Consider the following 26,966-nt stretch of genomic DNA (forward strand, 5'->3'; position numbering starts at 1 on the left):
GATCGCTTTGAAAGTCCTCCACTGTTCCTCAATTGTTCCCCCTATAAAGTTTTTGCTCCCAGTCTACCTTAGCCAACTCCTCCCTCATCCTTTTGGAGTCTCCTTTGTTTAAGCACAAGACACTGGTATTGGATTTTACTTTCTCACGCTCCGTCTGTATTTTAAATTCAACCATACTGTGATCGCTCCTTCTGAGAGGATCCCTAACTGTAAGATCATTAATTATTCCTGTCTCATTATACAGGACCAGATCTAGGAAAGCTTGCTCCCTCATAGGTTCCATTACATAATGTTCAAGGAAACTATCGCAGATACATTCTATGAACTCCTCCTCACGGCTGCCTTGACTGATCTGGTTTGACCAATTGATATGTAGATTAAAATCCCCCATGATAATTGCTGTACCATTTTTACATGCATCAGTTATTTCTTTGTTTATTTCTCACCCCACCATGATGTTATTATTCGGTGGCCTATAGGCTACGCCTATCAGTGACTTTTTCTCCTTACTATTTCTAATTTCCACCCAAATGGATTCAACCTTTTTTTCCATAGAACCTACATCATCTCTCACTAAGACTCTCCCTAAGACATCAGTCCCAGTCCTGCCCAGGTGTAACCCGTCCAATTTGTACAGGGCCCACCTCCCCCAGAACCGGTCCCAATGCCCCAGGAATCTGAAACCCTCCCTCTGACACCATCTCTTCAACCACGTATTTATCCGATAGATCCTGTCATTTCTACTCTGACTAGCACGTGGCACTGGAAATAATCCTGAGATCACTACCTTTGAGGTCCGATTTCTTAACTTTCTTCCTAGCTCCCTATATTCTGCTTTTAGGACCTCATCCCTTTTTTTATCTATTTACCGAGGCCATCACTGAGGAGAAAGTTCTGGGGAAATTGAAAGGTCTGAAGGTAGATAAATCACCTGGACCGAATGGACTACACCCCAGAGTTCTAAAAGAGATGGCTGAGAAAATTGTGGAGGCATTGGTGGTGATCTTTCAGGAATCACTGGAGGCAGGGAGGGTCCCAGTGGACTGGAAAGTAGATAATGTAACACCGCTGTTTAAGAAGGGAGGAAGGCAGCAGACGAGAAATTATAGGCCGGTTAGGCTGACTTCGGTCATTGGCAGGATTTTACAGTCCATTATTAAAGATGAGATTGCAGAGTACTTGGAAGTGCATGATAAAATAGGACTGAGTCAGCACGGCTTCGTCAAGGGGAGGTCATGTCTGGCAAATCTGTTAGAGTTCTTTGAGGAGGTAACAAGGAACTTAGATAAAGGAGGACCAGTGGACGTGATTTATTTAGATTTCCAAAAGTACTTTGACAAGGTGCCGCATAGGAGACTGTTTAGTAAGTTAAGAGCCCATGGTGTTAATGGTAAGATCCTGGCATAATAGAGGATTGGTTGACTGGCAGAGAGTGGGGATAAAGAGGTCTTTTTCAGGATGGCAGTCGGTGACTAGTGGTGTGCCTCAGGGGTTGATGCTGGGGCCACAACTTTTCACAGTATACATTAACAATTTGGAAGAAGGAACTGAAGGTACTGTTGCTAAGTTTTCAGATGATACAAAGATATGTAGAGGGACAGGTAGTATTGAGAAAGCAGGGGGGCTGCAGAAAGACTTGGGCAAGTTAGGAGAGTGGGCAAAGAAGTGGCAGATGGAATACAATGTGGAAAAGTGTGAGGTTATGCACTTTAGAAGGAGGAATGGAGGCATAGACTATTTTCTAAATGGGGAAATGCTTAGGAAATCAGGAGCACAAAGGGACTTGGGAGTCCTTGTTCAAGATTCTCTTAAGGTTAACATGTAGGTTCAGTTGGCAGTTAGGAAGGCAAATGCAATGTTAGCATTCATGTCGAGAGGGCTAGAATACAAGAGCAGGGATGTACTTCTGAGGCTGTATAAGGCTCTGGTCAGACCCCATTTGGAGTGTTGTGAGCAATTCTGGGCCCCGTATCTAAGGAAGGATGTGCGGCTTTAGAAAGGGTCCAGAGGAGGTTCACAAGAATGATCCCTGGAATGAGGAGTTTGTTGTATGAGGAATGGTTGCGGACTCTGGGTCTGTACTCGTTGGAGTTCAGAAGGATGAGGGGGGGATCTTATTTAAACTTACAGGATACTGCGAGCCCTGGATAGAGTGGACGTGGAGAGGATGTTTCTGCTAGTGGGAAAAACTAGAACCAGAAGGCACAACTTCAGGCTAAAGGAACAATCCTTTAAAACAAAGATGAGGAGGAATTTCTTCAGCCAGAGAGTGGTGAATCTGTGGAACTCTTTGCCTCAGAAGGCTATGGAGGCCAGGTCACTGAGTGTCTTTAAGTCAGAGATAGATAGGTTCTTGATTAATAAGTGGAACAGGGGTTATGGGGAAAAGGCAGGAGAATGGGGATGAGAAAAGTATCAGGCATGATTGAATGGTGGAGCAGACTTGATGGACTGAGTGAGCTAATTCTGCTCCTATGTCTTATGGTCTATGGGTTCATGTGCCACTCCTGAATCTAGGCCGAAGCCCCCAGGTGCCACCTGAGCTCAAAGCAGTGGACCAGAATCTCATCAGAACACAAGAATAGTTGGAAAACAGCGCTACTCAAAGCACGGGCGAGAATATTGTTCGATGGTTGTTTGGTGAACCATCGTTGGTTCCCACTAGATAGTAATGAGCCAGGGTCTGGCCAGTACTACAGGTATGTAAATATGTTGCTGTTGGGGTTAGGGATGGCTTGTTACACCTTGTATTATAGTTATTGTGGTGCATCCCAGTCGGGCTCCGCCTCCTGGGAGAGGTATAAAGGTCTCTGCTCTGCCTGGGAACCCTCAGTCTGGGATCGTGTATATAATTAGTAGCTGCCTTGTTACAGCAAATAAAAGCCTTTATTTCCTGAGCATCAAGCCTCGTGTGTGATAACGCGCATCAGGTTGGTGCAGTAATCATGACAACCTTTTAGAAATTGTGACTTTATCTACAATGTGGTTGGTACTGGCTACTGAGGCTGCAGTGTTGGACATAACACAGGCCAATCTTTGTCGGAAGGACTTCTAGAGATATAAAAGCAAAATACTGCAGGTGCTGGAAATCTGAAATAAAGGCAGAAAATGTTGGAAATACTCAGCAGCGGGTCTGGCAGCATCTGGAAAGAAAGGAACATGTTTCAACTCAAAATGGACTCTTCTTCAGTTCTATCAGCCTGTCAACTCACTTTCATCTCGGAGAACCCTTCAGGGAGAATTTTCCTGTCCTGTCCGCCACAGGAATTTTAGCAGGTTGGGGGTGGGGTGGGGGGTGGGGGTGGGGGGGGGAGGGGGGAAGGCAGGGGCAGACCATACAATGGTCCGTTGACCCTGGGCAGGATTTTCTGGTTTTGGGGCGAGTGCGGCTGAAAAATCCAGCCCTTCACAGTGATAGTCAAGACACTGAAGACCCAACCTCTCCTTTTGAATGAACGTTTAAAAAAAAATGAGGGAGTCTGTGCTGGAGAAATTCGATTCCTCAGGGAGTCGGGTGGGTTAAAAAGGAGATGCACGAACTTCTGTCCATGTGAAAAGATGCCAATCTTCTTTGGACCATTGTATCATGGAACATATTGTGGAATCGATCCTTTGATAACATTTTTGCATTGGTGGTCTGTAACTGTTACAAACAACTCCAGACTGAAGGTTCAGGTGTGCAAACTGGAGATGAGCCACCAGAGGTATCACTGAGTCAGTCACTACAAGAATAAGGTGTGGAAGGGAACCACTGGGCCTCCCATTCATCCCCACAACAAACAACATGGTCATGATAGCCCTCAAGATTGTCCACTGGGCCATGCTGACACCCTTTGTGCTCTTAAATCAAACTTATTCAATTCCAAACAAAGTGGGAAGGAACATGCATTTTCATAGTGTCTTCCATAAGTTTAGAGTATCCCAAAGTGCATTACAGTCAATTGAATATTTTCAAAACATAGTGTTACAATGTAGGACACATGGCTCACAAGCTGTGCACAGCAATCTCCCAGAAAGAGTAATAGAACAAGAACAAAGAACAACACAGCACAGGAACAGGCCCTTCGGCCCTCCAAGCCCGCGCCGCTCCCCGGTCCAGGATTGAATCCTGAATCCAGGATCCCCCCCCAATTTTCCAGCCTATCTACATACCAATATCCTATCCACCGAGCTGTCCCTCACAGCTACAATGCTTTGTTCATTACAACCTATTAACTTACCCCCACCCCCCCATTCCAGACCATGTGATCTCCAGGGAGAGGCGAAAACCCAGAGTGAAAAACCCCAGGGCCAATATGGGGAAAAAAAATCTGGGAAATTCCTCTCCGACCCCCTGAGGTGATCGAAACGAGTCCAGGAGATCACAATGGCCCCGATCGGAAAATGCTTCCCAACCCTAGTCATTTCCACTTCCACGAACACCATATGAATTCCCTGCCCCCGAGACAGGTTCCCAACTATCTGCAGTCTCACTCTGTACTGGCACCAGCAAGATGATCATAGAATGAAGCCTTGAAACGAGAAACCAGGAACAATTAGCCCGCGCCGCTCCCTGGTCCAAACTAGACCACTCTTTTGTATCCCTCCATTCCCACTCCGTTCATATAGCTGTCTAGATAAGTCTTAAACGTTCCCAGTGTGTCCGCCTCCACCACCTTGCCCGGCAACACATTCCAGGCCCCCACGACCCTCTGTGTGAAATATGTCCTTCTGATATCTGTGTTAAACCTCCCCCCCTTCACCTTGAACCTATGTGACAAGTTGCCAAACAGCTTTGACAAAGGGTCATCCAGACTCGAAATGTCAGCTCTTTTCTCTCCTTACAGATGCTGCCAGACCTGCTGAGATTTTCCAGCATTTTCTCTTTTGGTTTAAGTTGAAAGATACTCTGTTTTGGCTATGTTGAATGGGGAATAAATGCTAGCCAGGACACAGGGAGAGAACTCCCTTGTTAGAGTCATCATAGAATCCCTACATTGCAGATAAGGCCATTCAGCCCATCAAGACTACCCTGATTCTCTGACAGTATCTTACCCAGGCCTTCTCCCCTGACCTATTCCCAAAACTCCACACATTTACCATGATTATTCTATCTCACTTAAGGGGCAATTTAACATGGACAATGCACCTAATCTGCACATCTTTGGATTGTGGGAAGAAATTAGAGCAGCTGGAGGAAACCCACGCAAACACAGGGAGAACGTGCAAACTCCACACGGTAAGTGATTCGAGGCTGGAATTGAACCCGGGTCCCTGAAGCTATGAGGCAGCAGTGCTAACCACTGTGCCACCATGCTGTGTTTTCCTACAATAAGTGCAGTCGGATCTTTTATATTCAGCTGAGTGAGCAGACAGGGCCTCATCTGAAAGATGGTATCCCCCAGGGTGCAGCGCACCATGCAGTATGACCCTGGCTGCTACAGCCTAGATTCTGGAGTGGGATATGAACCCACAATGTTTTGATGCAAGGAGGCAAGTGTCCCGCCAACTGAGTGAAGGCTGGCACTGTGGTAGCTACAGTAATAGGCCACACTCTCCCAAAATCAACATTCATAATATAAAGATAGAACCTCCTTCTCCACATAGAATTGTCAACTGCATGCCACCTTTGCCTGCAGAACATGCACAGGATGAAGGCGTTGAAATTGGGCATATCTTGGACATTATATTCAGTTTCATTCGTCTGAATTTTACACCACAATCATAGAATCATAGAAACCCTACAGTGCAGAAGGAGGCCATTTGGCCCATCGAGTCTGCACCGACCACAATCCCACCCAGGCCCTACCCCCATATCCCCACACATTTACCCACCAATCCCTCCAACCTACACATCTCAGGACACTAAGGGGCAATTTTAGCATGGCCAATCAACCTAACCCCGCACGATTTTGGACTGTGGGAGGAAACCGGAGCACCCGGAGGAAACCGATGCAGACACGAGGAGAATGTGCAAACTCCACAAAGACAGTGACCCAAGCTGGGAATCGAACCCAGGTCCCTGGAGCTGTGAAGCAGCAGTGCTAACCACTGTGCTACCATGCCGCCCCACAACTAGGGGCGGGGATGGCTAGTGTGGGGTGGCTGCATAATATTGGGCTTCAAGGCAGGGATACTGTGCTGGCGAAGGGGGCTAGTCACCACACTAATAATCATACTCACCGAAAGGGTTAAACGATTAAGTTTAGCAGAACAATCATACATACCGCTAGTGCCCACGGGTACAAACTGGATACTGCTAGTTCTCAGGCAGAAACATCGCATGTGTCAACCCTCACAGACTGTAAAACAATGCAGGGCTGCCCTTTAGTTCATTCAGACAACCAAATGGTCGAAAGATAACATAAGAAGGTAACACTGTTCACCGCTATAACATAGGGTTTGTTTATCAGCCTGAGATAATTCATTAAGCACCAGAGGCTTTGAACATGGGGAGGATAATTGATCTCTACAAGTCAAACACAAGTTGTTATGTGAAGAACCAGATAGCATATTCAAGCCTTTACACTAATTGGATATTATGATCAAGTAGACGTGCACACATTGTGATGGCTTAGTAGTATTCGTAACTTATGCATGATGCAAACCAAATCGATAGTTGTGAGTGGGTATAGATAACTTCTATACAAATACGATTCTATACAACTCTATATAACTTCTATACAAATTCTATACATATACAAATACGATTCCCGGCTTGGGTCACTGTCTGTGTGGAGTTTGCACATTCTCCTCGTGTCTGCGTGGGTTTCCTCCGGGTGTTCCGGTTTCCTCCCACAATCCAAAGATGTGCGGGTTAAGTTGATAGGGCAATTTTAGCATGGCCATAGTGTCCTGGGATGCGTAGGTTAGAGGGATTAGTGAGTAAATATGTAGGGACATGGAGGTAGGGCCTGGGTGGGATTGTGGTCAGTGCAGACTCGATGGGCCGAATGGCCTCTTTCTGTGCTGTAGGGTTTCTAAGATTCTAAGATATCTCTGATTTGTATATGCTAATTATTTAGTATTGTTTCTGGAAGTACATCTATTTGTGTAACTCTGTATTCAATGCTCTGGACTGTGCCACCAGCTGGAGTACTAATTGCTTGCAAATAAAGGCCGATTTTAAAACTCTGTAATTCTTCGTCTGGCCACTTGAGGGGAACAAGGTTTGTAAACAGCTAACTATCACAGCACCACAACACCGGCATCTGCCTGCCCCATCTATTTAAGGGGCACTTGAATTCTCCCCACAGGCATCCAGGATGGGACTGTGCCTCCTGATGGCACCCTGTGCCATCAGAGATCCACTGCCCCAACCCCCCCCCGAAGTAATTGCCCCATGAGCTGCATTTTGCCAGAGCCTGGCTGAGCCTTGTATCTGCTGCTCTTGTCCTTCTAGATGGTAGGGGTTGTGGGTTTAAAGGTGCTGTCAAAGGAACATTGGTGAGTTCCTGCAGTGTATCTTATGGATGGCATACATGGCAGCCACTGTTGGGCAGTAATCAAGGGAGTGAAGTTTGTGGAAGGGGTAGCAATCAAGCGCTTTGTCCTGGATGGGGTTGAGTTTCTTAAGTATCATTGGAGCTGCACTCATCCAGGAAAGTGGAGAGTATTCCATTACATTCCTGACTTGTGTCTTGTAGATGGTGGACAGACTATATAACCAAAGGAGAACTCGCCAAAGTACACACACATCTATTCCAACCATGGATTGCTGGGTATTGATCAGAAGCAGAGACTCCGGTCAGATTTTCTCCTCTTACTGCTTTGTCATCTCTTACTGTGGTTCCAACTGAGGTGGGCCAACCAGTTAGTGACAATCATGTACTTTTAAGAAATGTCTTTTAGTTATGTTTCGACACAGAATGTTTCAAGCAGTCCCTTCCATTTTATTGAAGACGTTGTATCTACCAGAATCCTATATTGTGCTGCGGCAGCACAATTGTTTTGAATGGCTAAAATATTGGTTTTAATCTGAACTAATGCTGTTCTGTTGTTTTCACCTGGGATTTTGCAGAGTGGGGCTTGATTGGGATGATTGGCATGCATGGTCATGTGATAGGGAGCTTACACGGAATATTCAAGATTAGATGCCGCTTTTGGAGTTGAAAGAAAAGTCTCTCTCTTCTCTCCTCTCTGAAGTTGCAGACTCAAATCTGTCGGGAGATAAGTCTTTTTTTTGAGATTCGGCTGTATGAGAGTGGAGCTTTCTCTGAGGGTTGCTGTTTTGGAAATTGCTGTCTGAATCTCTGTCCCAAAAGATGGTTGAGGTAGTTGGGTGGAGGGTGAAGGGGGGAGGTGGCGGGGGGGGGGGGGGCGGGGGGGGCAGCATTTTAGTGATAGTGATCACAACATGGTACAGTTTAAGCTTGTTTTGGACAAAGAAATGGACAAGTTGCAAAACAAAAGTTTAGACTGGGGGAGAATGGATTTTAGTAAAATAAGGCAGGATCTGGCCAAGGTAGACTGGGAACAGCTACTAGAGGGGAAATCTACAGAAGAGCAGTATGGGGCACTGAAAAAGGAAATGAGGATGGTATAAGCCCAGCATGTTCCCTCTGGAGTGGTAGGAAAGAGTAACAAGCCCAGAGAACCATGGATGACCAGAGATATTCAGGATACAATGAGAGTGAAAAGAAAGGCCTTTAGCCTGATTTGGATGAGGGAACAAAATGTAACATCTCAAAATTTACAGATGATACCAAGTTGGGTGGGAAGGTAAACTGTGGCAAGGATGCAGAGATCCTTCAGCATGACCTGGACTGGTTGGGTGAGTGGGTAAATCAATGGCAGATGCAGTATAATTCGGATAAATGTGAGCTTATTCACTTTGGAAGCAAAAACAAGGCAGCAGATTACTACCTGAATGGTTGTAAATTGGGAGAGAGGAGGGTGCAGCGGGACCTGGGTGTCCTTGTGCACCAGTCACTGAAGGTGAGCATGCAGGTGCAGCAGGCAGTAGGGAAGGCAAATGGTATGTTGGCCTTCATTGCACGTGGTTTTGAATACAGGAGCAGGGATGTGTTGTTGCAACTATCCAAGGCCACACCTAGAATATTGTGAAAGGCTTTGGTCTCCTTTTCTGAGGAAAGGTATTCTTGCTCTCGAGGGAATGCAGCAAAGGTTTACCAGGCTGTTTCCGGGAATGGACTGGGGGAGAATGGATTTTAGTAAAATAAGGCAGGATCTGGCCAAGGTAGACTGGGAACAGCTACTAGAGGGGAAATCTACAGAAGAGCAGTATGGGGCATTGAAAGTGGGAGTTGTGTTAACAAACAGGGCATATAAAGACACAAACTCAATTTACAAGATAATGATTGGAATGCGAGTCTTTACAGGTAATCAAGTCTTAAAGGTACATACAATGTGAGTGGAGAAAGGGCCAAGCACAGGTTAAAGAGGTGTGTATTGTCTCCAGCCAGGACAGTTAGTGAGATTTTGCAAGTCCAGGAAAGTCGTGAGGGTTACAGATATTGTGACATGAACCCAAGATCCCGGTTGGGCCATCCTCATGTGTGCGGAACTTGGCTATCAGTTTCTGCTGAGCGATTCTGCATTGTTGTGTGTCGTGAAGGCCGCCTTGGAGAATGCTTACCTGAAGATCAGAGGCTGAATGCCCGTGACTGCTGAAGTGTTCCCCGACTGGAAGGGAACACCCCTGCCTGGTGATTGTCGAGCGGTGTTCATTCATCTGTTGTCATAGCGTCTGCATGGTCTCCCCAATGTACCATGCCTCGGGACATCCTTTCCTGCAGCGTATCAGGTATTCAACATTGGCCGAGTCGTAAGAGTATGTACCGTCTACCTGGTGGATGGTGTTCTCACGTGAGATGATGGCATCCATGTCAATGATCCGGCAGGTCTTGCAGAGGTTGCTGTGGCAGGGTTCTGTGGTGTCGTGGTCACTGTTCTCCTGAAGGCTGGGTAGTTTACTGCGAACAATAGTCTGTTTGAGGTTGGGTGGTTGTTTGAAGGCAAGAAGTGGGGGTGTGGGGATGGTCTTGGCGAGATGTTCGTCTTCATCGATGACATGTTGAAGGCTCTGGAGAAGATATCGTAGCTTCTCCACTCCGGGGAAGTACTGAACGACGAAGGGTATTCTGTCTGCTGTGTCCTGTGTTTATCTTCTGAGGAGGTCGGTCCGGTTTTTCGCTGTGGCATGTCGGAACTGTTGATCAATGAGCCGAGTGCCATATCCTGTTCTTATGAGGGCGTCTTTCAGCAGCTGTAGGTGTCTGTTGTGATCCTCCTCATTTGAGCAGATCCTGTGTATACGGAGGGCTTGTCCGTAGGGGATGGCTTCTTTAACGTGTTTAGGGTGGAAGCTGGAGAAGTGGAGCATCGTGAGGTTATCCGTGGGCTTGCGGTACAGTGAAGTACTGAGATGACCGTCCTTAATGGAGATGTGTGTGTCCAAGAATGCAGCCAATTCCGGAGAGTAGTCCATGGTGAGTCTGATGGTGGGATGGAACTTGTTGATGTCATCATAGAGTTGTTTCAATGATTGTTCGCTATGAATCCAAAGGAAGAAACTGTCATCGATGTATCTAGTGTATAGCATTGGTTGAATGTCCTGTGCGGTGAAGAAGTCTTGTTCGAACCTATGCATAAAGATGTTGGCATATTGAGGTGCGAATTTGGTCCCCATGGCTGTTCCATGCATCTGGATGAAGAACTGGTGGTTGAAGGTGAAGACGTTGTAGTCCAGGATGAAGCGGATGAGTTATAGAATTGCATCTGGAGATTGGCAGTTGTCGGCATTGAGTACTGAGGCAGTTGCAGCAATGCCGTCGTCGTGGGGGATGCTGGTGTAGAGTGCCGATACATCCATTGTGACGAGGAGTGCTCCTGGTTCAACTGCTCCATGTGTGCTGAATTTCTGTAGAAAGTCCATAGTGTCACGACAGAAGCTGGAGGTTCTTTGTACAATGGGTTTCAGGATGCCCTCGACGTAGCTGGAGAGATTCTCACATAGGGTCCCATTGCCTGATATGATGGGATGGCCAGGTGTGTTTGCCTTGTGTATCTTCAGGAGGCAAGAGAGGAGTCCAACACAGGGAGTTTGTGGGATGAGAGCACGGAGGGTGCTCTGAAGGTCCGGATCAAAGGTCTTGATCAGTCTGTTGAGTTGACGGGTGTGTTCTTTGGTTGGATCTGCGGGTAACTGTCTGTAGTGTTCCTCGTTGTTGAGTTGTCGGTACACTTCTTTGCAGTAATCCGTTCTGTTCAGTATGACAGTGGCCCCTCCTTTGTCTGCTGGTTTGATGACAATGTTGCAGTTGGTCTTGAGAGCACGGATGGCATTGCGTTGTGCTTGGGTGACGTTCGGAGCTGTCTTGTGAGTGCGGCTGATAAATCTGGCATTGACGCACCTCCTGACGGCTTGGGCATAAGTGTCGCGTCGAGGGCAGCGGCCTTCCGGATGAAAACCCCCAGCTTCTGTCACGACACTACGGACTTCCCACAGAAACTCAGCACACATGGAGCAGTTGAACCCAGGAGCACACCTCGTCACAATTGATGTCTCGGCACTCTACACCAGCATCCCCCACGACGATGGCATTGCTGCAACTGCCATTGGGGAGACCACGCAGACGCTACGACAACAGATGAATGAACACCGCTCGACAATCACCAGGCAGGGGTGTTCCCTTCCAGTCGGGGAACACTTCAGCAGTCACGGGAATTCAGCCTCTGATCTTCGGGTAAGAGCTCTCCAAGGTGGCCTTCACGACACGCGACAACACAGAATCGCTGAGCAGAAACTGATAGCTAAGTTCCGCACACATGAGGACGGCCCAACCGGGATCTTGGGTTCATGTCACACTATCTGTAACCCCCACGACTTGCCTGGGCTTCCAAAATCTCACTAACTGTCCTGGCTGGAGGCAATACACATCTCTTTAACCTGTGCTTAACCCTCTCTCCACTCACATTGTCTGTACCTTTAAGACTTGATTACCTGTAAAAACTCACATTCCAACCATTATCTTGTAAATTAAGTTTGTGTCTCTATATGCCCTGTTCATGAACACAAGTCCTCGTTCACCTGATGAAGGAGCCTGAGACTCCGAAAGCTAGTGCCAAATGAACCTGTTGGACTTTAACTTGGTGTTGTGAGACTTCTTACAGGGGAGGCACCAGATGTGGTTGTGCTATTTAAGAAGGGTTGCTGAGATAAAGCAGGGAATACAGACCAATGAGTCTCACATCTGTGGTAGGGAAACTATTAGAGAAGATTCTGAAGGAGATCTAGACAGGATAGTCAAATTTGCAGATAAGTGGCAGATGGAATTTAACCCTGAAAAGTGTGAGGTGATGCACTTCAAAAGGAGTAATTTGACACTGATTGTATTGGAGGGGGTGCAGAGGAGATTCACCAGAATGCTGCCTGGGATGGAACATTTAAGTTTTGAAGAGAGGTTGGATAGGCTTGGGTTGTTTTCATTGGAGCAGAGAAGACTGAGGGGGTGACTTGATCGAGGTGTACAAGATTATGAGGGTTATGAGGGTGTTCCCCTTAGTTGAAATGTCAGTCACAAGGGGACATAGATTCATGGTGAGGGGCAGGAGGTTTAGGGGGGCTGTGAAGAGAAACCTTTTTACCCAGAGAGTGGTGATGCTCTGGAATGCCTGGATGAGCACTTGACACGTCAAAACATTCAGGGCAACGGGCTAAGTGCTGGCAGATAGGTGGAAGGTCAGGTATTTCTTGTGTGTCAGTGCGGACTTGATGGGCCAAAGGACCTCTACTGCACTGTATGATTCTATGTAAGAGGAACACTTTATTGCTTTGAATGGATCGTCGAACATTTGAACCCAAATTCAGCGGATGTTTTAGAAAATGGATCAATTCATGCCTGGGGTCAGAGCGACCTCTGGTGGAACGAGGTGTGACATCCGAGTTTTACAGTGAGAAACTACATTAGTTATGTTACTTGTTATATTTGTTAACTAATGGCCTCAAATGCCAACTAGGACAACTTATTTTACCTCGCGCATTTTAGATGCTTTTCTTCCCTTTTGTGTAGTGAAGCCAAGGTGAAGGGGCCAAGATTCAAAGTTCATATCTCTACCAAAAGTTGAAAAGAATAAATGAGGTAAATCCATAATTAATTAATTCAAAGCTTGAAATTTAAGGACTTACAGTCAGAGAGCCCGAAGGAACGTGAATCAGACTACAAGACAACCTATGTTGCAACTCAGCAAAGGCAGTCACAATGCATAAAGCCCAGTTACTTTAAATGCCCATCCAATACCTTACACGGACTGGGCTGAAGTCACATCAAGTGATTCTCGGAGATCAGGCAAATAAAACCATTATGAGCTATGCAGTGTTTTAGTCATCAGCGACAAGTTGGTAGTTTATGAAATGAGTTAATATGGGCTCTGCTGTAAGTATTTTAGCCAGGTTGTTTCGCACCTGTGCTCCTTCCTGTGCCCATGTTTGACGGATAAATAGATTTTAAAGAAGGTGATCAATTTGAAACTATTTGAAAAACATAATTATGTTTAGAATTTCATCTGGTTTAATCTTATTGAGTCGTGCTTCATTCCAGAATAATGAGTTACAGGTGGGACATAAAGTGAAGATAAACTTCCAGGATCTGGCACATTGGAGTTCTGTACCAGAGTATGCAACATGCTGCCCATTAGATCATTCTGAGGACTGAAAGGGAAATGTGAGCTTACTCACAGTGGGGAAAATTCTCTTGTCTATTGAACCAGTGAGTTGGTCAGTGACACCACAAGGGATTTTCCTTCAATGAGTGTTAAATCTGCTTTTGGAAAAGTGCCATTCCTGAACTGTGAGATTTATCACGCACTTAATATAAAGTGCTACAGAATGTTTTCTTTTGAGAGTCCATTCGGCCCATCAAGCCTGTACCACCAATAATCCCACTGAGGCCCTATTCCCGTAACCCCACGCATTTACCCTGCTAATCTCCCTGACACCAAGGGGAAATTTAGCATGACCAATCCACCTAATCTGTACATCTTTGGAGTGTGGGAGGAAACCGGAGCATCCGGAGGAAACCCATGCAGGCACGGTGGGAATGTGCAAACTCCACACAGACAGTGACCCAAACTGAGAATCGAACCCGGGTCCTTGGCTTTGTGAGGCAACAGTGCTAAACACTCTGCCACCGTGCCACCCGTGCCCCTCCCCCCCCCATAGTTTCAGTAAGGTTTCATCCATCTGGGTGTTCTAATGGGGATAACTGGACCAATTAAGGGCTAACACGTCATGTCGGGATTACTTTACAATGATGATTACGTCTTGGAAGCCTCAGAACAAGAGTATTCCGGTAACAAATTGCTCCCTTCACCGGTTCGTTTGACAAATCCTAATATTGATCTGCACGTCTTTGGAAGACCAACAGACTATAAATACATATATATTAGACCGTGTGCATTCAGCTGTTGGAAATATCTGCTAAATAGGACAACCCCCTAAACTGGATCACCCACACTGGGGGTGATTTCTCTCTCTCAGTACTCCCCTAATTTTCAATGTGGATGGGGTTGTAGTCATAGAGCAGAATTTTCCCGTCCCGCTCGCCACAGGAGTTGTAGCAGGTGGGACAGGACCATGCAAAGGTCCATTGACCTCAGGCGGGATTTTCCGGTCTTGGGGCAAGCGCAGCTGGAAAATCCCACCCATAAAGTCATAAAGTCAGACGGTGCAGAAAGGGCCCTTCGGCCCATTAAGTCTTACTGACAAAATCTACCACTAAAGGTGCACTGATCCCATTTTCTTGCACTTGTCCCGTATCCTTGAATATTATAATATTTCAAGTGCTCATCCAAATATTTTTTTAAAGGTTGTAAGGTTTCCGGCCTCGACTACATTCCCAGGCAGTGCATTCCAGTTCCCCACCACCCTCTGAGTGAAAAAATGTTTTTCTCAAATCCCCTCTGAATCTCCTGTCCCTTATTTTAAAACTGTGCCTCCTCAACCAAGGAGAGCAGCTGCTTCCTACTGACTCTGATCATACCACTGTAGCGGGAAAGGAAAACATTGTTTATACTAATCAGAGCCAGAGGCCCTTCTGAAGTGATATACAGTAAGGCCTCTGCAGGTCTTGTAGCCAAAATCAGGCCCGAGCCAGTCTTCTGAAAGTATTCAAATCGGAGGCCTGAGGCCTTCCACAAGGCAGAAAGGCCAGGCACAGCCCCAATGGGTAAATCAACCCATCAAACACTAAATGGGTAAATCAACCAGCTTAAAGGGACTGATCCGGACCACTACCAAATCACTTAAAGCCAGTGGATTCTGTTCCTCTCCTTGTTGTACAAAATATCTTCACTCACATTGCCAGACCATCCAAACCCCAGCCCTCTGAGTTTGAGTTGCATAGTGATAGGTGAATCAGTGTAGATCAGCAAGGAGTGAATGGCAATTTAAAAATCCAATTGATTAATAACCTCTTTCCTTTGCTAACCCTCTTTTGATTTTCTGGATACTTATTATGCTGAGGTAGTGGAACAAGCTAGGGGCTGGAGTCCAACATTATAGTCACCAGATTTCACCAATAATCTCATTCTACCCCTGGATTTATTCACCCAGCTCTGTGTTTCTTTCCCTTAGTAGGTTGTCCTTGCCCGAATGTCCAGTGAAATAAATTAAAAGAATTTGCCTCCTTAAATGGGCGTCCTCATGAAAAAATAAATTTGAGTTCCAGGTGCAGGTACTTTAGTCTGGCAAATCTGCCTCCCAAACTGAAAGTCTATGGAGCAAGGAATCACAGAGGGAATAGTCCCTTTGGGATGCTGAGAGGAGAGGGCAGCAGAAGATGTGTTTGGTGATATCATGCTGGAGGTGGTGGAAGTGTGGAGGATGATCCGTTGAACGTGGAGACTGGTTGAGTGGAATGAGGGAAACACTATCACGGTTTTGGGTGGGAGGGACACAAAGAGTAAAGGAAATGGGATTCTTCTTCTTCTTCTTTCTGAATCCTTGCACACATTTTGCCTTTGAGGGATAATGGGGAGGTGGGGGAAGGATTTGTGGGCTGATTGTCAGCCTGTTGAGCCATGCCACAAACACCCTCCAAGGCCTGTCAGGGTCATGAAGCAGAAGGGGCAATTTGGCATGGTTAATACACCTAACCTGCACATCTTTGCAGACATGGGGAGAACATGCAAACGACACACAGATAGTCACCCGAGACTGGAATTGAACCTGGGTCCCTGGCGCTGTGAGGCAGCAGTGCTAACCACTGTGCCACCGTGTTGCCCATATTGGTCGTTATTGATGATATTGGTTGAGGGATAAACGCCAGGACACTGGGGAAAGCTCCTCTGCCCTACTTCAAAGCAGTGTTGCGAATCCTTTAGGTCAACCTGAATGGCAAGATGGAGCCTCGGTTTGGCGCCGCATCTGAAAGTTGGCACATCCAACAATGCAACACTCCTTCAATACTGCACTGAGTGTATCAGTCTCAATGAGCTCTTGTCTCTGGAGTGTGATTTGAGCCCATAAAACTCTACTACCACTCCTTAGAACCAATAATCAAAAGCTGTGGTATCATAAAATCTTCAGTACTGTTTTTCTCAAGTTTTACACGACTCAGGCAATCTCAATTCCTATATGTGGTTTGGTGCCGTTCCAACCATTAGAGTTTAAACTTAAAGGTTTTTTTTTTGACAGTCATTTTTGCTGTTTCTCTTCAGTGGGCTGATAGGTTTCTCACAAGCCTCCTCAAACTGAAGACAATTCCTAGAAGGATCTCAAGCGCCAATATCGCTTCTTGATGAAACGTCTCTGTGTAGAGGGGAGAAATTGCTCATTTGTCCACAATCAGATCAGAGCTATTATTTTTTACAAAGCAGATAGGGGAATTTTGAAAGGTGTTTTCCTTTTATTTTAATATCACTAAGCAGACACAATGATTTTTGTAAGGCAATGGTTCCTACATGTGCTGATCCTCAAAGCCTGATGTCCAAGTCACTTGCCCTTGCTTTTATGCGCATTTCTCTTCAGCCATACCCACATGTGGCCCATCTGGGTTCTGAGTGCGGCCCATGAGCTATTTTGTTGATCATTGTCCATGTGCGGGGTCACCACATTCCACCGATTTCCATCCACGTAGCATTTTTCCTACAATATGCCTGAAGTGAAACACATGCAAAGCAAGGGCAAGTGAACATAGGCACATGCTGATTGCAACACAACATTGACTGTGAGAGACCGTGTCCAAAGTGTTAAGACTTCTTTTGTTTTTACCATTTGAAGTTGTGATAGTTACGTTATTGCATAAATGATTAAGCATTTTCTATAACTCGCAATGAAATAATTGTATTTAATCTTATTCATGGGGTCATAGTGAGCAAGCCTGATTTCAATCCTGAGATGAAGAAGGACCACTAATGCGGCCCACTCACTAGCCTAGGTTGCCCACCATTGCCTTAGCTGCACATTCCTTCCCACATCTCTGGCCCCATTCCACCAGGCACTAAGAGAATCAAGGCATTATGGGGAGTAGGATAGGTATTGAGGTCGAAGACCAGTTATGGTCTTATTGAGTGGCGGTGAAGGTAAGGGGGCTGGCTCCTGCTCCTCTTTCCTATGTTCTTGTATAAACACTTGGGCCCAATATTTGGCTGCTGCATTCAGAGTTCACACGATGCGAACTGCAGGAAATGAGCCAAGGTCAATGGGGCATCTGGGACCTTGGTGAATAACAGGTCCATTAGTCCATTTCCTCAACCAATGGAATTTAAGGATTGAGAAAGAAACAGAGGAACAATGGAGGAGGAAATAAAGTGAATTAGAGTCAAACTCAGTACAGAAAGGGAAACATGGAGAGAGAAAAAAAGATTGGATTTAGAGAGAGAGAAAAGTGACAGAAAATGAAATAAATCTTGTATTCATTAAGATTTCATGACCTCCAGACATCCCAAGGCACTTTCCATCCAGCAAAGTTATGCTTGATTGGCATGCTGTAGTAAAAGATTGAAACCACTCAAGTCTGTAAGTTGCAGTAATAGAGACTTTCATTCACGAACATGCTTGGGAGACACAACCTGCTACTACAAGGTGTCTCCCTTATACAGAGGCTGTATAATATATTTAAACCTTTTGGCTATCACACTTATGCTATAAAATCCTAATAAGCAGAATTATAGGATCATGGAATTATACATGCAGAAGAGGCCCTTCAGCCCATCGAGTCTGCACCGACATGTGAGAAACACTTGACCTCCCACCAGGCTGCAGCTTCCCCCTTTATCTCACTGATGCTTCTGGCCTGTATTTTTGGTCACACTTTTGCTTACCCATCCTGTGAAGGTCATTAAGTTTGTGATTGTTACGTTCCTATCGTTCAGTCGAGCAGCATGGTCGGTGCAGGCTTGGAGGGCCCAAGGACCTGTTCCTGTAATTTTCTTTGTTCTTTGTACACCATCACATGGAGAAATCGCTCGAATAACAATTCTTTTAGAGCTGTTAGTTCTCATAACTAAGTTTGCCTATTTCAAAGCTATTCATAATTAATGTTGAATTATTTCAATAACACCACTTCAAACAACAGAGAGCAAAACAGGAAGGATAATACAAAGGATTAGAAAGAATGAGAGACAATTGTTCTATCACCATGAGCTACTGGAATCATAGAATCATATAATTCCTGCAGTGCAGATGGAGGCCATTTGGCTCATCGAGTCTGCACCAATTCTGTGATAGAGTATCATACCCAGTCCCTTTCCCACCCTATCCCCGTAACCCCATTTATCATGGCCAATCCACCTCACTTGAACATCGTTTGGACACTAAGAGACAATTTAGCATGGTCAATCCACCTAACCTGCACATCTTTGGAGTGTGGGAGGAAACAGGAGCACCCGGAGGAAACCCACGCAGACATGGGGAGAGCATGTGACCCGAGGCTGGAATTGAACCCGGGTCCCTGGCGCTGTGAGGCAGCAGTGCTAACCACTGTGCTACCGTGTCGTCCCATAAACTTATATTTACAAAGAGCCAGTGAGATGCTTTAAAAAAAAAACAAAATATAGTTTTATTGCGATGAAATAATAGGCGGGATTCTTCGGTCGTGTACAACCCAAGACTGGAAATTCCCATCCGAGCTCAATGGACCTTTAAATGGTCCACCAAATTTTCTGTTTTGCTCACTGTGTTTCCCGTGGTGGGCGAGGTGGGATAACTTCAGCCAAGATTTGAATTACCTTCCTGATCGCCAACACTGGACAGTAATAGTACATAAGAAGTGCACTATCCCTCTCTGGGCAAAGAGTACCAGGATTCCCATTACAGAGTCAGATGTAGGCCTCCAATCCCCCACTCCACTTTTGTCTACCCAACACAAGGAGCGGAAATTGAAGCTCAGCTTTCAACATGATGGTGGCATTAATCTCTGGGAGAGGGAGAGGGGGAAGGGAGGAGGGGGGGAAGACAAGAAATTCAAACTGTTTCAAAATAATTTTGAAATTTTCAGCGACCCTACCCACACTTTCCAATAAGGGTAACTAGTAGCACCAAGTTTCCCAGATCTGACAGGAAAATTAGTTGAGAAGCCTCCAGCCTCACTCCTGTGGTTGTAAAGGACATGCTGACACATCCAGAAAGAAGGAAACCATTTCTGTTGGTCTCAACCTTCCTTTACCTGATCTTCATGTCTGGGGAAATGTGATTTGATTCAAGCAGTATTGTTTTTGACTTCCAAATGCCAGCTTGTTCCCTCTTTTTGCCTTGCACAGCTGAGGATGTGTTACGCGGAAGGACACCATAATTTGTGCAATGTAAAGATATCATCAATACATACAGGTTAGTTGTTGATTGATCTCTACTGGCTCTGTTGGAGTTTGTAGAATTACTCTGAGTTTCTTCCTGCTGTTTAACATTGGCAAAGCCTACAGTGAATGGTGTGACATGTGGTGATGGTGTTGGTTCTCGTTTCAAGGGTTCTGGTCAGACCATTCATTCCCTGTCATGGGTGCTGCAATTTCCTTGGCCTGCTGCATGATGGGAAGAATAAGTAGGGGCCACACAGAGTAGGACAAGCCACACAAAGGGGAAGGAGGAGGAGATGGAGAAGGGATGTCAGCAGGACATCCACCCAATGTCATCAGGGAGCAATTCGCTTATCACAATTTCAGCCAGAAGAAGTGTATGCATTGCCTCTGTTCATAAGGAGGCGCTCACTAAATCCAGCATCTGCTGCAGAGAGACTTCAAATCAATTAGGATGGCATTGCTAAATGCGATGAAGGTGACTGTGGCTATAAACTGCTTCACATTGGGATCCTTCCCAGCTGGAATAGAGGGTATCTCCAATGTCTTGCAGTTCAGCATCCACTATTGCGTAAGAGAGATGTTTGCACTGGAACTTGAGACATTAGCCCTCAGACACTGGCTTCACAAGTATTCGCAAGGAGTTGACCATCTTCTCCAATTGGGAAAGAATGGGCTCTGTTCAAAACCGAATGCAAACATGGTGCCAGATTCCTCCATACTCATTGATAGTGACTGTAGGCCTTCTGACAGGTTTCCCCAATGCATCAAACATTTCACTGTGCATGCTTAGCAGCCTTCAACCCATTGAACTCTTCATCTGAGTATTCTCTGAGTCTTGGGGAGAGTCTAAACTAATATGGCAGGGGATGTGAACCTTTGCAAGGATTCTGACCAGGGCAATTAAGAACAAGAGAAAAAGACAGTCAGGAGAATAAGAAAAGTGATAGGCAGAATCAGATGAGTACTGAGTAAGAGATAGTAGGAAAGGGAAAAGAAATGTTAAAAGTGCTCATCTTAAGGTTTTGTATCTGAATGCTCAGAGCATTCGAAACAAAATGGATGAATTAGTTGCACAGTTAGATGTAAAGGGGCATGACATAGTTGACATAACAGAGACCTGGCTCCAAGGTGAGCAAGGACGGGAACTAAGCATTGAGGGCTATTCAGTGTTTAGGAAGGACAGAAGGAAAGGAAAAGGTGGTGAAATTGCATTGTTGATCAAAGATGATATTGATACCATATTGAGGAAGGATATTAGCATAGATGTGGAATCTGTATGGGTCGTGTTTAGAAACAACAAGGGGCAAAAAACATTGGTGGGTGTGGCGAGTCTCAGTGTCAGTGAGTGCCATTGAGGCAAAGGCCATTCATTTTGAATGCACGCTGCACTGTGTCCATACTTGGAGGCATCTGCCGAGATTAGGGCTGGCTCCTGAACATTAAAGTATTGTAGTATCGGTGAGGGTGCTAATGCTCGGTTGAGCCTGTTGAAAGGTGCTGTGTTGTGTTCTTGCCGATGCCATTCGACATCCTGAAGGAGGAGTTGATGAAGTGACCTGACTAACATGGAATGAATTTGGAGAATGAATCTGGCACCATGTTTGTCATGCCCAGAAAATGCTTGTTCACGCACAGTGGTTAGTACTACTGCCTCATAGCGCCAGGGACCTGGCTTCGATTCCCGGCTTGGGTCACTGTCTGTGTAGAATTCGCACGTTCTCCCCACGTCTGTGTGGATTCCCTCTGGGTGCTCTGGTTTCCTCCCACAGTCCAAAGATGTGCGGGTTAGGTGGATTGGCCATGCTAAATTGCCCCTTAGTGTCATGGGGACTGGCTAGGGTAACTGCATGGGGGTTATGGGGCTAGGCTCTGGGCGGGATTGTGGTCGGTGCAGACTCAATGGGCCAAATGGCTCCTTCTGCACTGTAGGATTCTATGATTCTATGAATAGCCATTTGTTGGCTGACTGTGATCTTGTCTGGATCCAGTTTCATGCCATCAGCCTTGAGTAAGTGGCCTATGAATGAAACTCATCCATAAAGTTTCCAAATGTGCATTTTGTCTCTAAACTTTTCAGGGTGGGAACATAAGACTGAGCAAACTCGCGTGTTGTTTGATTGGTGGAATGAAAAATATGACGGTCAAAAATGAGGTTCTTAACCGGAAGGCACGTGGCTTCGAATTTGTTCAAGGCCGTCAGATTGGAAGGCAAATGATCAAAATTTTGCTACTGTTTTGGAACCGGCTAAATAAATTTGAAGTTTATTTATTAGTGTCACAAGTAGGCTTACATTAACACTGCAATGAAGTTACTGTGAAAATCCCCTAGTTGCCACACTCTAACGGCTGTTTGGGTACACTGAGGGAGAATTTAGCATGGCCAATCCACCCAGCCAGCATGTCTTTTGGACTGTGGGAGGAAACCGGAGCATCCGGAGGAAACCCACGCAGACACGGGGAGGACGTGCAGACTCCGCACAGCCAGTGACCCAAGCTGGGAATTGAACCCGGGTCCCTGACGCTGGTGAGACAGCAGTGCCAACCACTGTGCCACCATGCAGCAAAGAGTACACCTGTACCTTATTTGGCTCATCATACAGCATTGCACTGCAGAATATGAGCTGCTCCTGTTTAAACTTCTCCGAGTTGGCTATCACATTTACATTGAAGTTTAATGGGTCAATAGTTCAAAGTCCTTGAGTCATGACACCAGCCTTTACACAATGTAATCTTATATGGTTCGCTGTAACACTGACATGGACGGTAGTAACAATAAGTTTATTTATCTAATTCTGGAGCCGCAAGAAAACACTAATGCTCTACCCAAAGTCCCGGGGAAATGCGACACGCTTCCACCACGACACTCGACTTGACCGAGTCATCACATAGTCACGTCATTACCCACTCTCCACTTCCTTCACCAAGGCCTTTAAGTGCTGCATCTGCCCTCTTGTACAAATAACATCCCAGAAGTAATTGTGAATCAGGAATTGAAAGGGAGCGAGCAACTTAAAACAATTACAATCGCCAGGGAAAGCAGACTAAGAAGATTATTAGAACTAAAAGCTGACAAGCTTTTAAGACAGAGACGAGGGCTGGGATTCTCTGACCTCACCTGCAGCTGGGATTCTCCAGTCCTGCTGCAGTGAATGGAGTTTAGGCTGAGCGCCAAGTTCACCGTTCTCGCTGGTAGAGTGCCAGGATGAACGAGATTGGAGAATCCTGGCTCAGAAGAAATGTTTTCCTGTCAGAGGGCTGTGAATCTTTGGAGTTCTTTTCCCCAGAGAGTGATGGAGGCAGGGTCAGTGTACATTTCTAAGGCGGGGGTAGATAGATTCTTGACAAACAAAGGAATCAAAGGCTATTGGGGAAGGTGGGGTAGGTTAAATGTAGAGTTCAGACCACAGCCAGATCAGCCATGATTCCCGGCTTGGGTCACTGTCTGTGTGGAGTCTGAACGTTCTCCCCATGTCTGCGTGGGTTTCCTTTGGGTGCTTCGGTTTCTTCCCACAATCCAAAGATGTGTAGGTTAGGTGGATTGATCGTGCTAAATTGCCCCTTAGTGACCAAAGATCTGTAGGTTAGGGGGATTAGCAGGAAGTTACGGGGAAAAGGCAGGGGGTGGGCCTGGGTAAGATGCTCTGTTGGAGAGTTGGTGCACACTTAATGGCCTCCTTCTGCACTGTAGGGATTCTATGATCTTATGGAATGGCACAGCAGGCTCAAGGGGCTGAGGTGGCCTACTCCTGCCCCTTTTTTGTATGTGCCATTTTCACTCCGCTTGCAGGTATCACGGCCAGCACTGGCTGCATCCAAATTGAACTTCCATTTAATTAGGGCAGACTAGTTCCAAGCCTCAGCTGAACCTGAACTGTGCAGCTACTCAACAATGTGGTTATAGACAATGGACTATACACTGCTATCATTTAAACGTGATGTGGAAATGCCGGCGTTGGACTGGGGTAAACACAGTATGGAGTCTAACAACACCAGGTTAAAGTCCAACAGGTTTATTTGGTAGCAAACGCCACTAGTTTTCGGAGCGCTGCTCCTTCGACAGGTGAGTGGGAGATCTGCTCATAAACAGCAAACAGGGCATATAAAGACACAAACTCAATTTACAGAATAATGAATAATGATTGGAATGCGAGTCTTTACAGCTAATCAAGTCTTAAAGGTACAGACAATGTGAGTGGAGAGAGCATTAAGCACAGGTTAAAGAGATGTGTATTGTCTCCAGACAGGACAGCCAGTGAGACTTTGCAAGTCCAGGCAAGTTGTGGGGGTTACAGATAGTGTGACATGAACCCAAGATCCCGGGTGAGGCCGTCCTCATGTGTGCGGAACTTGGCTATCAGTTTCTGCTCAGCGACTCTGCGCTGTCGTGTGTCGCGAAGGCCGCCTTGGAGAATGCTTACCCGAATATCAGAGGCCAAATGCCTGTGACCGCTGAAGTGCTCCCCAACAGGAAGAGAACAGTCTTGCCTGGTGTTCATTCATCCATTGTCGTAGTGTCTGCATGGTTTCCCCAAAGTACCATGCCTCGGGACATCCTTTCCTGCAGCGTATCAGGTAGACAACGTTGGCCGAGTTGCAAGAGTATGTACCGTGTACATGGTAGACGATGTTCTCACATGAGATGATGGCATCCGTGTCGATGATCCGGCACGTCTTACAGAGGTTGCTGTGGCAGGGTTGTGTGGTGTCGTGGTCACTGTTCTCCTGAAGGCTGGGTAGTTTGCTGCGGACAATGGTCTATTTGAGGTTGTGCGGTTGTTTGAAGGCAAGAAGTGGGGGTGTGGGGATGGCCTTGGCGAGACGTTCGTCTTCATCGATGACATGTTGAAGGCTCCGGAGGAGATGCCGTAGCTTCTCCGCTCCGGGGAAGTACTGGACGACGAAGGGTACCCATTTAGACTTACATCATTTAAACAAACAGGTAGCACAAAGCTGCAGGCTGCATGCCTACAGCAAAAGAAACAGGCGCAAACTAATCCCACACAAAGATCCCCCATGCCCATTTTGTGGCTCAATTGAATATTTAAACCCCCCCCCCTCCCTTACTAATCATTATGACTATGGACAAAGTGCAGCATTGATCCGGGTTACTGAGCTAAGTACATCAGAGAGACATTTTCGTCCCCGAGATGAAATTTGTGCAAACGAGGATTCACAACCCATTAATTTCTACCTCATCATAGGAATCTTTGACCCAACAAGTTTAGTTAACAGAGAGGTGGTACTTTCAGTATACATGTTCTTTTGATGATAAGGATTGTCAAAAGTGAATCATTCTCTGGCTAACTGTATCCTCCTCTGTTCGGTAGGGGGAGCTCAGGTACCAGAGATAATACTGTAAATAAACTAACAGTTAGATCTTGGGCAAACGTTCCTGAAATTGAAAGGTCGCTGTGCATTCAGAAAACAGAAAATGCCTTACCAAAATTCCAAGCTGTGGCAAATTTCATGCAATATGGGATAATATAGAATATCAACTTGCCTTGAGTATTCGAGACTGAGGCTTAAAATATTGCAAAGAATTTAATCAGGGTGATAGAGGGAAGCTATTTCCTCCGGTAAGGGAATCAAGAATGAGTTAGGGCCGGCGACGGCCTAGTGGTATTATTGCCAGACTATTCATCCAGAAACTCAGCTAATGTTCTGGGGACCCGAGTTCGAATCCCACCAATGGCAGATGGTGGAATTTGAATTCAATAAAAAAAATCTGGAATTAAGAATCCAATGAAGACCATGAAACCATTGTCGATTGTTGGAAAAACCCAACTGGTTCATTAACATCCTTTAGGGAAGGAAATCTGCCATCCTTACCTGGTCTGGCCTACATGTGACTCCAGAGCCACAGTAATGTGGTTGACTCTCAACTCTGAACAAGGACAACTTGGGATGGGCAACAGTGACACCCATGTCTCACAAATGAATTTTTTAGAATCTTCAAAATAAAGCTAGGTCATTTAGAAGGGAAGTCAGGAGTCACTTTCACACAAAGGGCAGTGGACACTTGAAACACTTCCAATTCAAAAACTGGGACAATTGGAAATGTTGAGACTGGAATTAACAGATTGGATGAGGTTAGAGAGAGCTACAGAGCTAATGAAGGTAAAGAGAATTGAGGTACTGATCAGCTATGATGAAACTTAAGGAGCAGAATTGCTCACTCCTGTTCCTTCTGTTCCTCCGGGACATCCACCTCCTCCACATTGCCAACCGATCAGCCACTGACAGCAATGTTTTGTACAAGTTACACCTCGCTATTCCAGGCGCGAACAAATTGGATACAGTCCATTATGTCATTTTATATGGCACATCCTACATTGAGTGGCAGATTCAGAGACATTGCTTCAATTAAATCTCTGCTGAAGCATTGATTCGGACTTTTGTGTGTGATTGGAATAGAATTCGACCTGTGTGAGTGATCCACCACTTACTCGAATGAAATCTTCAGCAACAGCCTCAGATAAATTCCCTCGATTTTGCATCCAGCAGAATTCCCACTTGCAGTTGGGAGTTCTCCCCATGGGCAGAATCAGAGTCCCAGCCTGCAAGAGCAGGGAAAGGTTTTGGATGGAGAAATCACTGGTCACTATGGGCATCAATAGCATTGGTCACACTCACTGTGGTGACTGTTTAAATGTCTTTATGAATCCCATCCCCATTAGCAATGCTGGGCCCTTGCTACCAGCTGGAAATCCTAGTATCTCGAGTTACTGAGGTGATGACCCAAACCGGCACCGGACTGTGGCGACGAGGGGATTTTCACAGTAACTTCATTGCAGTGTTAATGTAAGCCTTACTTGTGACACTAATAAATACATTTTTTAAAAACTAACAGCAGAAGTGCTGTCAGAACTCTGACCCATCCATTTTCTACCATCACCCATTCCAGAACCAGGTGCAAACTGGCATTAAGAGAGAAGAAAATCCCACCTAAGACAGTCAGAAAACTGAGCATCCTCTGTAACACATTAGTTAATGAGTCTGCATCAAACTTCTGTACATGTTATTTCAATAAAATTGTTAAGCTAGGTACTGAACAAAGCCATTTATTCCTCACACTGGATAAAAACACATATTTGAATGAGTATTAAGAACACCTTAATTGATATTAATAATCAGTGTAACAGAAATAACGACCCAGAATATTAGTGCAGTGAAATTGCCTTGACACAGTGGAATGCTAGAAATATATTACAGCAGCAGATATTGATTTT

The sequence above is a fragment of the Mustelus asterias genome, chromosome 8, assembly GCF_964213995.1.
Source record: "Mustelus asterias chromosome 8, sMusAst1.hap1.1, whole genome shotgun sequence".
Lineage (NCBI taxonomy): Eukaryota > Metazoa > Chordata > Chondrichthyes > Carcharhiniformes > Triakidae > Mustelus > Mustelus asterias.